Source organism: Dermacentor albipictus, chromosome 6, assembly GCF_038994185.2.
Source record: "Dermacentor albipictus isolate Rhodes 1998 colony chromosome 6, USDA_Dalb.pri_finalv2, whole genome shotgun sequence".
NCBI classification, from domain to species: domain Eukaryota; kingdom Metazoa; phylum Arthropoda; class Arachnida; order Ixodida; family Ixodidae; genus Dermacentor; species Dermacentor albipictus.
In genome coordinates, this window is record NC_091826.1 from 45,624,049 (window position 1) to 45,636,630 (window position 12,582).

The window sequence follows — 12,582 nt, forward strand, 5'->3', positions numbered from 1 at the left end:
AGACTACCATCTTACGCGCCCCGTGCAAGCGCAAACCCAACGATTCCATCCAACAGGTTAAAGTCAGCTTGCGCAACGTACGTGGCCAATTCACACGTTTCTGAGTACCGCGCAAAGAGTGACGAAACTGAATATGCTAGGCGTAACATTAAGAGACAGCAAGAGAGCGGTGTGGATAAGAGAGCTGACAGGGTTGTCCGGTATTCTTGTTGATACTAAGAGAGAGAGAAATGGAGAGTGGCAGGCCATGTAATGCACAAGGCAGATAACCGGTGGACCATTAGAGTTACAAAATGGGTGCCGAGGGGAGGGAAGCGCAGTCGAGGACGGTAGAAAAAACTAGGTGGTGTGATGAAATTAGGATGTGCAGGCGCAAGTTGGAATCAGCTAGTGCAAGACAAGGGTGATTGGAGATCGCTTGTAGAGGCGTTCGTCCGGCAGTGAACATTAAAACAAAACAGGCTAATGATGATGATCATGCCTATATTACATACATACAGTACATACGTACATACCTACACACACACCCACATTCGCACTGAGATGCTCATGTGCGCATTAGAGCCTACGTGCTCAAGAGACTGACTTCAAGCCCTTCAAGTTGCACGTTGTGTGTGTGTGTGTGTGTGTGTGTGTGTGTGTGTGTGTGTGTGTGTGTGTGTGTGTGTGTGTGTGTGTGTGTGTGTGTGTGTGTGTGTGTGTGTGTGTGTGTGTGTGTGTGTGTGTGTGTGTGTGTGTGTGTGTGTGTGTGTGTGTGCGCGCGTGCGTGTGTGTGTGTGTGCGCGTGCGTGTGTGTGTGTGTGCGCGTGCGTGTGTGTGTGTGTGTGTGTGTGTGCGCGTGCGTGTGTGTGTGTGTGTGTGTGTGTGTGTGTAGCCCGTTGCTAATGTACGCAGACTGAACACCGTCAAAGGTATAGCGGGAAATATCAAATCAAATATCAAAGGTAAAATCAAATCAAATATCAAATATCAAAGGTATAGCGGGAAAGGGTTAAAAAAAAACCTGCAGCGCAGCAAAAGACGAGAGTTCGACGAAGCAGGCGACACACAACGCATGGGGCACATCTGTATACGCTCCGTGCTTCAGTTGTACGGAGGTCTTTTCCTAGGATATCTACGCTACAGCCTTCCAGTGTTGTCCAGCACGTGCAAGTCAATTAAATGTTTGCTCGAGGATAGCTTACAGGGCCAAGCACTGCGCTCGCGTTTAGGATTTCCTCGCTGTGCATTCACAGCTGCAACAATCGTGCTCGCCAAAAATCACCCAGGCCAGAGATACGTTGCTGTGGATTGTCTCAGGACGCATATCCGTCATCTTTCCTGCGTCCCCGATCATCACTTGGCGTTCTTGCCATCGCGGAGACCTCGTGCAACGTCTCCTAAAATTATAATCACCTATACAGTTTGTCTTCCATCAGGATACATACTAGCAGCAAGGCCTTCATTGCCCTTGTGGTGTTTCCAACAGCTTCCGGTGCGCCTAAGTATTCCGGGTGTAAAGAAGAAGGTCAATCACCCAAAAATATATCTCTGAAACAGATGACGCTGCTATTAATCAATGAAACATACGGGGACCGAATAAAGATGCCTTTGGTTCGGTCTCATCTACCAGCTCTTAGGTGCCGTTGTCATTCCGGCTACGAAAACCACAATGAAATTCAAACTGTCACACATGACAACATAACGGCGGCAGAGCTTGCTGCCCTGCGTGCTGCTGTCAAATATCTCCTGCAAGAGACACCTCAGAAATGGGTCACCTTTTGCGAGTCCAAGGCAGCACTTCGGAGTCTGCATTTTGCCCTCTTTCATAGGACTCATGAGCAGCTGACATATGAAATAAGAGAGGACCACCATCAAGCTGTCGCTAAAGGGCATGAAATTATATTCTAGTGGCTACCTGGACATACCGCATTGCCGGTAATGACCTCGCCCACGAAGCCCGACCAGTTCCGATCCCCTTATCCGGAACCGACGCTGCAAGAAAGCTTCATGTCGTGGCTGAAGCTACGGCACACAAATACTGGTCTTCTCCCAGCCGCCCGAAGTGTCATCTTCATAGACTTGATCCATCATTAAAGCTACAAGTGCCATCAAAAGTTTCCCGCTCTGAGGTGACAGTATTGTGCCACCTCTGGCTCGGGGTGGCATTCACGAAGGCCTACTCGTTCAGCATTGGAATGGGGGATACGCCCATGTACGACTATTGTGGAACTATGGAAACGATTAAACACATCCTATGTCTCTGTCCCCAGTACGAGGTCGAGTGTGAAGCTCTCTGGACAGCATTGAACCAGCTGGACTCTAGACCACTTTCGGAAATCAAGATCCTTGGACCATGGCCGTACGCGTCGATGGCACAGAAGGCCACGAAAGCGTTGTTGAAGTGCCTGAAGTCGGCAGGTCTTGGCAACCGTGTGTAGAGTCGGTACGAACCTTCAAATGTGCGCAAAACTGTGCTCTATCTCCTCTCTCTCTTTTTGTCCCTATGCCCCTTCCCTCAGTGCAGGGTAGCAAACCGGATGTGCGCCTGGTTAAGCTCCCTGCCTTTCGTGTCTTCTATTTCTCTCTCTCTTCAACTGCTCTCTCGTCTTTTACTGCGCTCTGAAATTTTTGCAAGGACGATATGCCAACTAGACCACCTATAGATATATCCTAGGGAAAAGGGGGATGAGCTACACAAAACTCCCTCACGCGTCACAAACAGCGCTTCGTGGGCAACGGGCACGCTCGAGATCGAAGCGATCCTGCCCAGTGACATCACAAGACTGTAAAAAATCAATGAGTACGTTCTTGCTTCCAAATTCAAATTCATTGCAAATATAGAAACGATATACAGGGAGAGATTTTACTTGCAGGAGAGGCAGAGAGGCGATTATACTACGAATTTGCACATTGCACAAATTTGCACTTGCCTACGCAAGTAAGATGAGTAAAATTCACGGAATAAAACAAAGCAAACGAATGAGGTCGCATTACGAAATACTAATAATTAAAACACAACTAAGGTAGCTATAGTCTAGGAAATGTTCGCAATTAGGTGTGAACGATCATGAATTAAAAAAAAGATCTTTTTTAAACATTTCCAAGGAACTTACTGAGTTGAGTTGAGTGGTTGTAGGTTACTGGTGGGATTAGCCTTGCAGTTGCTGCTTGCAATTGCTCCACCGTAGCGACACTTAAAATAAATAAATCACATAAATCGGCCTCAGACCTCACAATTACAAATATCCACTCCTAAGATCACCATGGGAACTTACAGAGTGCGCGTGTGTGCATATTTAAACTATTATAAAATTGCATTGAAAAAAAGATATATAAGTAAGGACGCCATTTTGTAGCCATGTCTACCGCTCATTCTAGGTCATCGATGATTCACGGCCTGCTGATCCCATTGATAACGCTGGCGGAGCCTCGCTCTGACCACCGAGGAAGCGCCGAAATTACGAAAGCGAATAGCACCGAAAAAGACATCGCCACAACATCGCGGCCCGTGTTACGATTGGTAAACGAATATACATTTTAAAGAACATAATGCATATCTTATGAGCATAAACGTTAGAAAAAGGCAATAAAGGATGGGTCAAAAATAACGTGACAACCTTGGAGCAGGACTCCTTATGCCAGCGGTTTCTCGCAGACTGTCAGCCATGAAAAGAAAAAAAAAATGTGGAACGCTTCACGATTTTACGTGTCATCCTTGCGCAGGGGCCATGCTAATCTTCTCTGTATCGTTCCAATTTTAGTATATGTACTTTGGAAGTACACTGAAGGAAGAGTGCCTGCAGTATATATAGCCGCCATTTCTGGTGGCGCAAGTTGGTCGCGGTGAAAGTGTGATATTACATAAAGGCATGAAATACATAGATATAATAAAGCAAATCCGACACATACAGCTGTAGTTTCCTTCGGGCTGCGCATAATTCCTTTAGTGACAGTATCCGCATCGTTGTGAATGTAAATTATTAGTATTCTATTAATTTCGTTGGTTGTTTGTATGATATTACAGCTTCAGCGCTGATAGTGCTGCAGACACTTAAGTTATATGTATCAGGTTGTTCCGCGCTATATCACAAGATTGAAAAAAATAAAAAAAAATAAAGGGGTGACAGTGCAGGAACAACAATGAAGAACTATCTGAGATCACGTACTCGCACACAAACGCACATATGCATGCAGGTGCGTACACAATGGTTGTTACAATTAGACGGAATATAAATTCTGAGGTTCTACATGCCAAAACCACAACCTGATTGTGAGGTACGCGGAGGTAGGGGACCAGGAGGGACACCGGATTAAGCTTGACGCCGTAAAAAAAAAAAAAAAAAGAATTTGTTTACGCTGGTGCGCTGGCGTTACAAACACCGAAAGTTGCAATGCCTTCAGACTGTGCCAGAAAAACTGAACCTTGCGTGAATATTATTTAGTAAATTTTACGAAAAAGAAAGTAAAAAAAAAATGTGTAACGCTTCACGATTTTGCGTGTCATCCTTGCGCAGGGGCCATGCTAATCTTCTCTGTATCGTTCCAATTTTAGTATATGTACTTTGGAAGTACACGGTAAGTAGAGTGCCTGTAGTATATATAGCACCATTTCTGGGGGCGCCAGTTGGTCGTGATGAAAGTCTGATATTTCTTAAAGAAATGAAATGCATAGGTATCCTAAATCTCATCCGACATTTACAGCCGTAGTTGTTTTCGTACTGCGCATAATTCCTTTAGTGCGGATTAGAAAACAAACATGTATTATTTCTCATTTTTAGAACTTTTACTAACAAATCAACGCAACATTTTTGTTCTGCAGCGCCATCTCAAGGTCGCCGCATAAATTAGCTGGACTAGCATGTAACCTCCGAGATTGATCCGGTGCGATGTCTGAGGCCACAAACCGCATTCCATGATGCGTATTATAAATGTGTTTTTCGCGCTTTACGTTGTTGTCCCTCTTGCTGCGTGTTTGTATGCACAATGCAGTGGAAGAGCAACCGTATCGTTGTGCAGTCTGACGATGTGATCGTAAATTAGTAAGTTATTACTATTCTATTAACTTCGTTGATTATTTGTATGTTATTGCAGCTTCAGCGTTGATATTGCTGCAGACAATTAAGCCATAAGTATAAAGGTGTTCCGCCATATTAAAAAAAAAAAAGCGGAAGTAAAGACAAAGGGGGAGCTCAATGATGGGACAGGCAGTGCTGCACTATCTCAGATCACACACACACGCGCACAGAAAGGCTTGCGGTAGTGGGGAACCAGGAGGGACTCCGGATTAAACTTCTCGTTTTTCGAAAAAGCGACCTTTTGTGTCCGTTGACGGTGTCGAATGATGCCCCAAAGAAAAGAAAAGCGCGGGCGTTACAGACGCTGAAAGTCGCAATGCCTTCAGACGGTGCCAGAAACACAGCATTTCGTGTGAATAACATTTCAAGCAAGTCAACTGCGCAAAAGAAGACGAAAAAAATAGGGAGTTTTAGAATAGGGGCCCCTATAGTTTGGGGCCCCAAAGAGCTTTGCGGGTGTTAGCGTTGGGGCACGTAGGAGTGGAGAGTTTTAGAATAGGGTTTTACGTTTGCGGATAGCGTCTTGCGTTGACAGCGCCACTACGGCGTCAAAGAAAAGCTATTAGAAATAAATAAATAAAATATACCATTTTATGATAGGAATAATAATTTTGACTTGCGTGTATTCGCATTTAATTACAATTTAGAGGCTATTCTGTAAGTAGCAAACAATTAGTTGCGTTTAGTTTTGAGCAAACCAACTTTACTAGCCTTCACCAGCCAAGCTTAGCCGTGTTAGGCCTACGAACCATCAAATCCACAATCGAATTCAAAATCAGCGGCGTCTAATGAGTCAATATTCATAACACACGCTAGTTGAGAGAAAGCGATAACCGCAGTCACTTCTCCTAGCTTGCGAACTTCACGCGTTACCACCAGTCGAACCCAGTTTGGTGCTAGGCTGGAGCCGTCGCTTCGATGGGTGCCGCCATGTTTGCCGACGCAAAACTTTTGGGGCCGCTATTTGGGCTCCCGCTAAATCGGTGAAATAGCGTTCCCAACGCAAAACCCAAAGGCAGTTTGCGTCTAGCGCATGCGCAGTGGCTTCGACGCTATTTCTTTGGGGCCCCAAAACGTTTGGGGCCCCTATTCTAAAACTCTCTAATGTGGAACGCTTCACGATTTTGCGTGTCATCCTTGCGCAGGGGCCATGCTAATCTTCTCTGTATCGTTCCAATTTTAGTATATGTACTTTGGAAGTACATTTCCCCAACCCGGCGTTCACATATTTATAGCCATGTTTCAAAGGCGCCTAGTGTACCGGTGGCAAGAGCGCAAGATTGATAATCTAGTAGTCTTTTTGGAATAATTACAAATTTTTGATATTGATTATTATGTAAAGGCTTTCTCTGCATAAGACTGTTAATATAGCATAGAGTAAATATATGTTGTTTAGTAATTTCTGCGCTTAAATCTATAAAATTTCAAGCAATGCAAAGTGCGTAGCGCCTACGCTTGTTGCGCCCTCTCTTGGCCGTGACGGCAATCAAACAAGTCCGCGCAGTTTGAATTTCGTGCTGTCATCAGCTGTCGTCGGTTACCCCCTACTGTTCTCCTGTAAGTACCGATAGAGCGCATAATGTTTACTCGATAGAATGACAGAACCAGCGGCGTATACAAAGGTGTGACGAGCGTCTTTCGCATATGTCTGTTAACTGCACTCGCGTTTATAAACTTGGCGGCCGTTTGCGCGTTTGCGATCCAACTGGTCCAGCCAACCATGCATGCTAACTTGCTGTATTAGTAACTCGTTTGTTCACGTGCGTGTAAGCGCCACAGCTTAATTTCTGGTAAGACTATGTGTCGTCTGTGTTGTCATAGCCTCAGGAGATTCATATTTGCGGGAACAGTCATGTTTCTGGCACCTTTCGTCACAATTTGTTTTTGCACGATGTGATAAAAATGTACACATTTGTGTATACGTGTGACTTGATCTTGCAAGTGCTGTCATATGATGGGAAGGGAAAAAACTAACTAAAAAAAAAAGGACGTCCGATATTGGAGTGCGGGTAAATTGAACACCCTGCATGATCATTATGCTACCATCTGAGTTCCGGGCGTGAACCATGTTTGATGGGATGTTATACATGTTGCGTTCTTTTGTTGATGGTGAATGAATTGATTTTTCCTTTCTCATAATACTTACTGTCAATGGCCATAACTTGTTCGTGTGCTTTGAGCCAGTCAGATCAGTTCCTTTTACAAATAAAATATAAGCGTGACATGAATATTCGTGCTATAAATCGATGTTTAATTTCTCTTTAATTGGTAGTGCTTACTAGAAGAAGCACAAAAAGCATCGCCACCCAACTGCACTGACGTTAATTGGATGCGGTCTGCAGTGTTTTAGAATAAAATTACGTAACTCTTGTGTGCACCTTTGTTAGTAGTCCATCATAACTTGTGACAAAAGGGGGCTATCAGCAGTAATGTGGTTTGGTACCCATGACTTCAAATGATTTTTATGTCACAGGTTTCTAACTACACTTAGTACCTTCTAGCTGGAATGACACGAGCTGCTTGTCTTCACTCATCTGATATTGATTTCTCATGCCCCAAACCTACGTCTATTTGACTTACACAGCGTTTCTTTCTTCTTATGTTAATTTCGGCACATAAACAGTCTTCTATTCCGCCCTCTTAATAATGAATTGCTGTGGCTGAAAACAAAGCCTGCAACCTTTTATGCTGAGTGAGCAGCAGCAGTATGCCAAAGCCACTGCAACAGGCCCCCACACTTTTGGTTGCACCTCAGAGGTTGAAATGTCATGATTTGAAAGGTTAGATGTAGCTATAAAACAGGGACGCAGCACAAGGACGAAGGACAAGTATGGAAGCACACATTATTCTTGTGTCCATGATATCTACACCTAGCCTATCAAACCATGAATCCTTACATACTTGCTCAGTCAGCATTTTGTCATTCTAACTTGTAAGCGAACATGTCAACCACAGCTCCTATTGCCAGTGAAGCTTTCTGCTTTCATTGCCAGTTATCCTTCAAATAGCAAGTTTGTTAGCCTTTTATGCATGGTGTAGCTAGTTCAAGTGGCAGTAACAGCAACCTTTTAGTGTTGGTGACACGCAGAATACTCTGAAGACTGGTGACTAGTCATATTTATTTGTCAAAACATTTTACTTATTTAGCCATCTTCTTTATGCCATGATGCCTTCTTCTATTGTGTACTGGTTGATTCTGTCACCATCAGTGAGTGTTACTGTGTGCGGACCTCATGGTTCGGCACACCACAATTCATTTGTTGGTGCCTGTCAGGTGATGCTGCAACCACGAAGCATGGGCACTAGTCAGATTAGGGAGCAGCTCAGCACATTAGAAAGTTTTAGCTTGTTTGTATATGCTCTACTCAATACATTACACCAGGTTAGCGAGATGTGGACTGGAGTAACAGAATTGATATTAAGATGTTGTGATGCTTTGTTGAAGTACAACACATCACAGTTGTTGTTCTGTGCGCGTCGCGAATGTACGGCCAGACTTTTCTTTCAAGAGGGAAGCGGGCCTCCCTTACTTTTATGGCTTTCTCTTTCACTGGCCCCCCGCGGACTCCAAGCTATGCGCGAGAGAAAGGACCCCGCTCCCTCCGTTCGGTTCCTGAAAGAAACCCAGTGACGACGCTTCGGGGTGGTCGGCTGTTGTTTCCCGCGCCCGGGGGCGTCGACGGGGACGGAGGCCACAGTTGGAAAAGCGCGGGACGGGCAGACTCGCCCCACCAGCCCTAGAGACCGGACCACTTTTTTACGGGGCTAAAACTGAACGTTTTGTGTATTTTTAACTTGCTTTTTTGACCTTCTCAGTGTAATTAAAGTTTGTTTTAAATGTTCAACTGCGTTCGACCCGTTATCTAGCTGGACAGCGGACGCTTTGATCCCGTCAAGTGCGATCCGCGAGGCCACCATAGTAAAAAAGTGAAGTCGACTGCCATCGGCCGCCAACTCAACGTCCGCTGCAGTGGAATACGTCGCACGGCAAGACCTCCGGTTTGACCATGACATCCGCCTACTGCAAGGACACGGCATCGCCTACAAGTTGAGCAGCTGACGGCACACAGGGCAACGACAAGGTGGGCTCGTTTCAAATTTCATCGCGCAGCTTAGCAGGCTTCACGGCATACGTCCGCTTTGAGTGAGATACGTCGTGAAGCACGCACGCCAAAATGGATCAGGACAAGCTGACGCCCGAAACGTCTCAAATTATGACAGCAGAGCATGAAGCTTCCACGGCAAATATTCGACCACAAAGAGCAACTACGTTTTCCATGAAAGCTAAAGAAACGTATGAAACGAGCCGCGAAGAGCACTGCCGGAGAATAGACGCTGCCTGGAAGAACGTGGAGACAGCTATTTTCAAAGTGTCATCTGCAAAAGAGGAAGACGTTAACAACGCCGCAACGCAGCTTCGCGCAAGCTATGAGCGCTACGAACACGTCGCAGCCAGATACTCTACCTTCCTCGCCAAAACGAGCAGATCTGAAACCCAGCAGGAATTAGAACTTCAAAAAGCAATCGACGCAGATCGTTATGTGACTGTAAGCGACAAATTACGTGAGGCTACACAACGAGAACGCGACCGCTTACAAGAGGTAACGTCGCAGCACTCTCTATCGGCCCACTCAAGCGTTTCTTCGAGGTCACGACGATCGGGCTCGTCAACAATCAGCCTAGCCGCCGTACAAGCACGCGCACAAGCTGAAGCCGTCCGGGCAAGAGCAGAGTTTGGTCGCAGAGAGGCCGCAATGCGTATTGAGAGGGCAAGGATTGAGGCTGAATTGGATATTTTGCAGCATGAAAAAGAAGCGGCAGCTGCAAACGCACAGGCGAATGCGCTCGAGGCAGCCGTGGAGCAGGATGGCGGGGAGCGCATGCGCACGCTCCCTCCTGTGGACCGAACGCTGCAGACTAGGAGTTATATCGATGAGCAGCAAGCCCTACGCAACTCTGCGCTCGTGTTTACTGAGGAGGCCGTTACCAACTCAAGCGACGACGTAAACAATGCTCGCACGTCGCCGAGGGCCAACACAGCTGCGAATAATTCGATGTGTCTGCGAGCTGATGAACGTCCACCTGACTACGATGCTGCCCCTAACAACCCAAGTTGTAAGCATGCTGGAGCCACGAGTCGTCTTATGAACTTACGAGTTGGTCCGCAGCCGCTTGTGCACGCCCCGACACACAACAGTTCAAGCTCAGAGCTAGCCGATGTCCTCAAATTCCTGTGCCGCAAAGACCTTGTTTCGAGCGGTCTTATCAAGTTTGATGATCGACCTGAGAACTTTCGCGCTTGGAAATCATCGTTCAAAGGTGTCGTCAGAGATCTAGGTCTTTCTGCCCAAGAAGAGCTAGACCTCCTCATCAAATGGCTTGGCCCTGAATCGTCAAATCAGGCTCGGAGGTTGAAATCGGTGCACGTGGATGACTTTTCAACGGGCTTGAACGTTGTGTGGAAACGGCTCGACGACGTCTTCGGGCGCCCTGAGGCAATTGAGGATGCACTACTGAAGCGGCTGGAAGACTTCCCGAAGATAGCTTACCGGGAAAATACCAGACTCCAGGAACTTGGCGACCTCCTGCTAGAACTCGAGGCTGCGAAAACTGACCCGTATCTCGCCGGTCTTGGCTATTTGGATACCGCAAGAGGGGTCAACAAAATTGTTTCGAAGTTGCCATCTGGACTTCAAGAAAATTGGATGTCGGTGGGGTCGAAATACAAAAAAGATCATGACACTGCATTTCCACCCTTTTCTTTCTTTAGCAAATTTGTTAGAGATCAGGCCAGCATGAGGAACGACCCGAGCTTCATCTTGCATCCACAAAATGCCTCGTCTGAATTCAATCAAAGGAAGGAAGACAATGGTACCAAGACCACGCGGCAAAGATCATCTGTGTCAGCGAGGAAAACAGAAGTGGATCCTGTTTTTGCCAAGAATTATCAAGATGCCACTGCTAACGAACAGCAACCGGAATCGAGGGACTTTAAAAGGTGGTGTCCATATCACAAGAAACCTCACCCTTTGGAAAGGTGTCGCGCCTTCCGTGAGAAAACCTTGGAAGAGCGGCAATCTTTCATAAAGAAGCAAGGGATCTGCCTACGATGCTGCTCATCCAAGAACCACATGCAGTGGCAATGTCAGGCAGTTGTGAGATGCCTCATATGCGACAGCGCCGACCACGCCACAGCGCTTCACCCAGCACCGCCAACCTCAGAGCAGTCAAGGGCTAGTGGGTCTGATGACAGTACGACAGATGACTCAGAAAGAAGAGTCACATCTAGGCGTACCGAAGTGGCAAACGCTGGCAGCAGCACAAAGTCGTGTGCTAAAATCTGCCTCGTAGAGGTGACCCATGAGACTCAGCCTGAGAAAACAGTCAGAGCGTACGCGATTCTTGACGACCAGAGTAATCGCTCGTTGGTTAGGCCAGAACTCCTCAACGATTTCGGAGTGAAGGGGACGCCTACGCAATACACGCTCCGCACTTGCTCCGGCAGTACTGAAGTGGTAGGAAGAGTCGCTCATGGTTTTTTCGTGCAGAGCATGTCAGGCGAAGTCAAGTTTCCTCTTCCACCTCTCCTCGAGTGCAAGGCAATTCCAGAAAACAGAGAGGAAATTCCGACACCTGACGCTGCAAGGCACTACCCGCACTTGAAGTCAGTAGCAAATCACATTCAGCCTCTTGAGGAGGCTGGAATACTGCTCCTTCTTGGCCGGGACATCCTAAGAGCTCACAAGGTTCGTCAGACAATCAACGGACCCCACGACGCGCCGTATGCTCAGAAGCTCGACCTCGGATGGGTCATTGTCGGTGACGTTTGCGTTGGTCGAACGCGGAAAACGGGCAGCGTCAACGTGTTCAAGACCCATGTGCTGGACAGTGGGCGACCATCTCTTCTTGAGCCATGCCCAAGACATTTCTTTGTTAGGGAGGCGCCGATTCTCTACTCTGCGGATAAGGTCTCAAACGATTTACGATTGGCAGCAACATTGGATGACACCCTGCCCCCGAATCTTTTCGAGACAACAGAATTTGACAACCAGCGTGCTCTCTCCATAGAAGACAAGACATTCCTCAAGATAATGAATAGTGAATTCACCCAAGACAAATTAAACAATTGGGTCGCCCCTCTCCCCTTTCGCACACCGAGAAGTCGGCTTCCGAACAACAGAGAACAAGCTCTGTCTCGTCTGCTCTCGCTACGGCGTACCCTGCGAAAAAATCCTGAAACAAGGGAACGTTTCGTGAACTTCATGAACGAGCTCTTCATCAAGGGTCATGCGGAGGAAGCTCCACCACTTCACGTGGACGAAGAATGTTGGTATCTGCCCATATTCGGCGTTCACCAACCCCAGAAGCCTGATCAAATCCGAGTCGTATTTGACTCCAGCGCTCAGTATGAAGGGGTATCTCTGAACAACGTCCTCCTGACCGGCCCTGACCTGACGAATAACCTCGTGGGGATTTTGATACGCTTCCGGCAAGAACCAGTTGCGGTTACAGCGGACGTCCAGCA

The 12,582-nt window shown here is 46.8% G+C and overlaps 1 protein-coding gene and 3 non-coding genes across 5 annotated transcripts in view; 1 reads left to right on the top strand and 3 right to left on the bottom strand.

Moving 5' to 3' along the window:
- Nucleotides 1-3,660: 3,660 nt before the first annotated feature.
- On the bottom strand, nt 3,661-3,763 carry LOC139047146 (U6 spliceosomal RNA). The gene has a single exon (XR_011507069.1). It is a non-coding gene; the product is annotated as a U6 spliceosomal RNA (small nuclear RNA).
- Nucleotides 3,764-4,451: 688 nt separating this feature from the next.
- Nucleotides 4,452-4,554, bottom strand: LOC139047147 (U6 spliceosomal RNA). Its single transcript, XR_011507070.1, has one exon. It is a non-coding gene; the product is annotated as a U6 spliceosomal RNA (small nuclear RNA).
- Nucleotides 4,555-6,157: 1,603 nt separating this feature from the next.
- LOC139047148 (U6 spliceosomal RNA) lies at nt 6,158-6,260 on the bottom strand. Its single transcript, XR_011507071.1, has one exon. It is a non-coding gene; the product is annotated as a U6 spliceosomal RNA (small nuclear RNA).
- Nucleotides 6,261-6,542: 282 nt separating this feature from the next.
- Nca (neurocalcin homolog) overlaps nt 6,543-12,582 on the top strand; it is a 181,059-nt gene continuing 175,019 nt past the window's right edge. Inside the window, exon 1 of one of the 2 annotated variants that reach the window (XM_070540435.1) lies at nt 6,543-6,614. The gene's annotated coding sequence lies outside the window, so the exon portion shown is untranslated. The remainder of the gene's footprint in view (nt 6,615-12,582) is intronic. The other variant, XM_070540437.1, reaches the window with a different exon arrangement.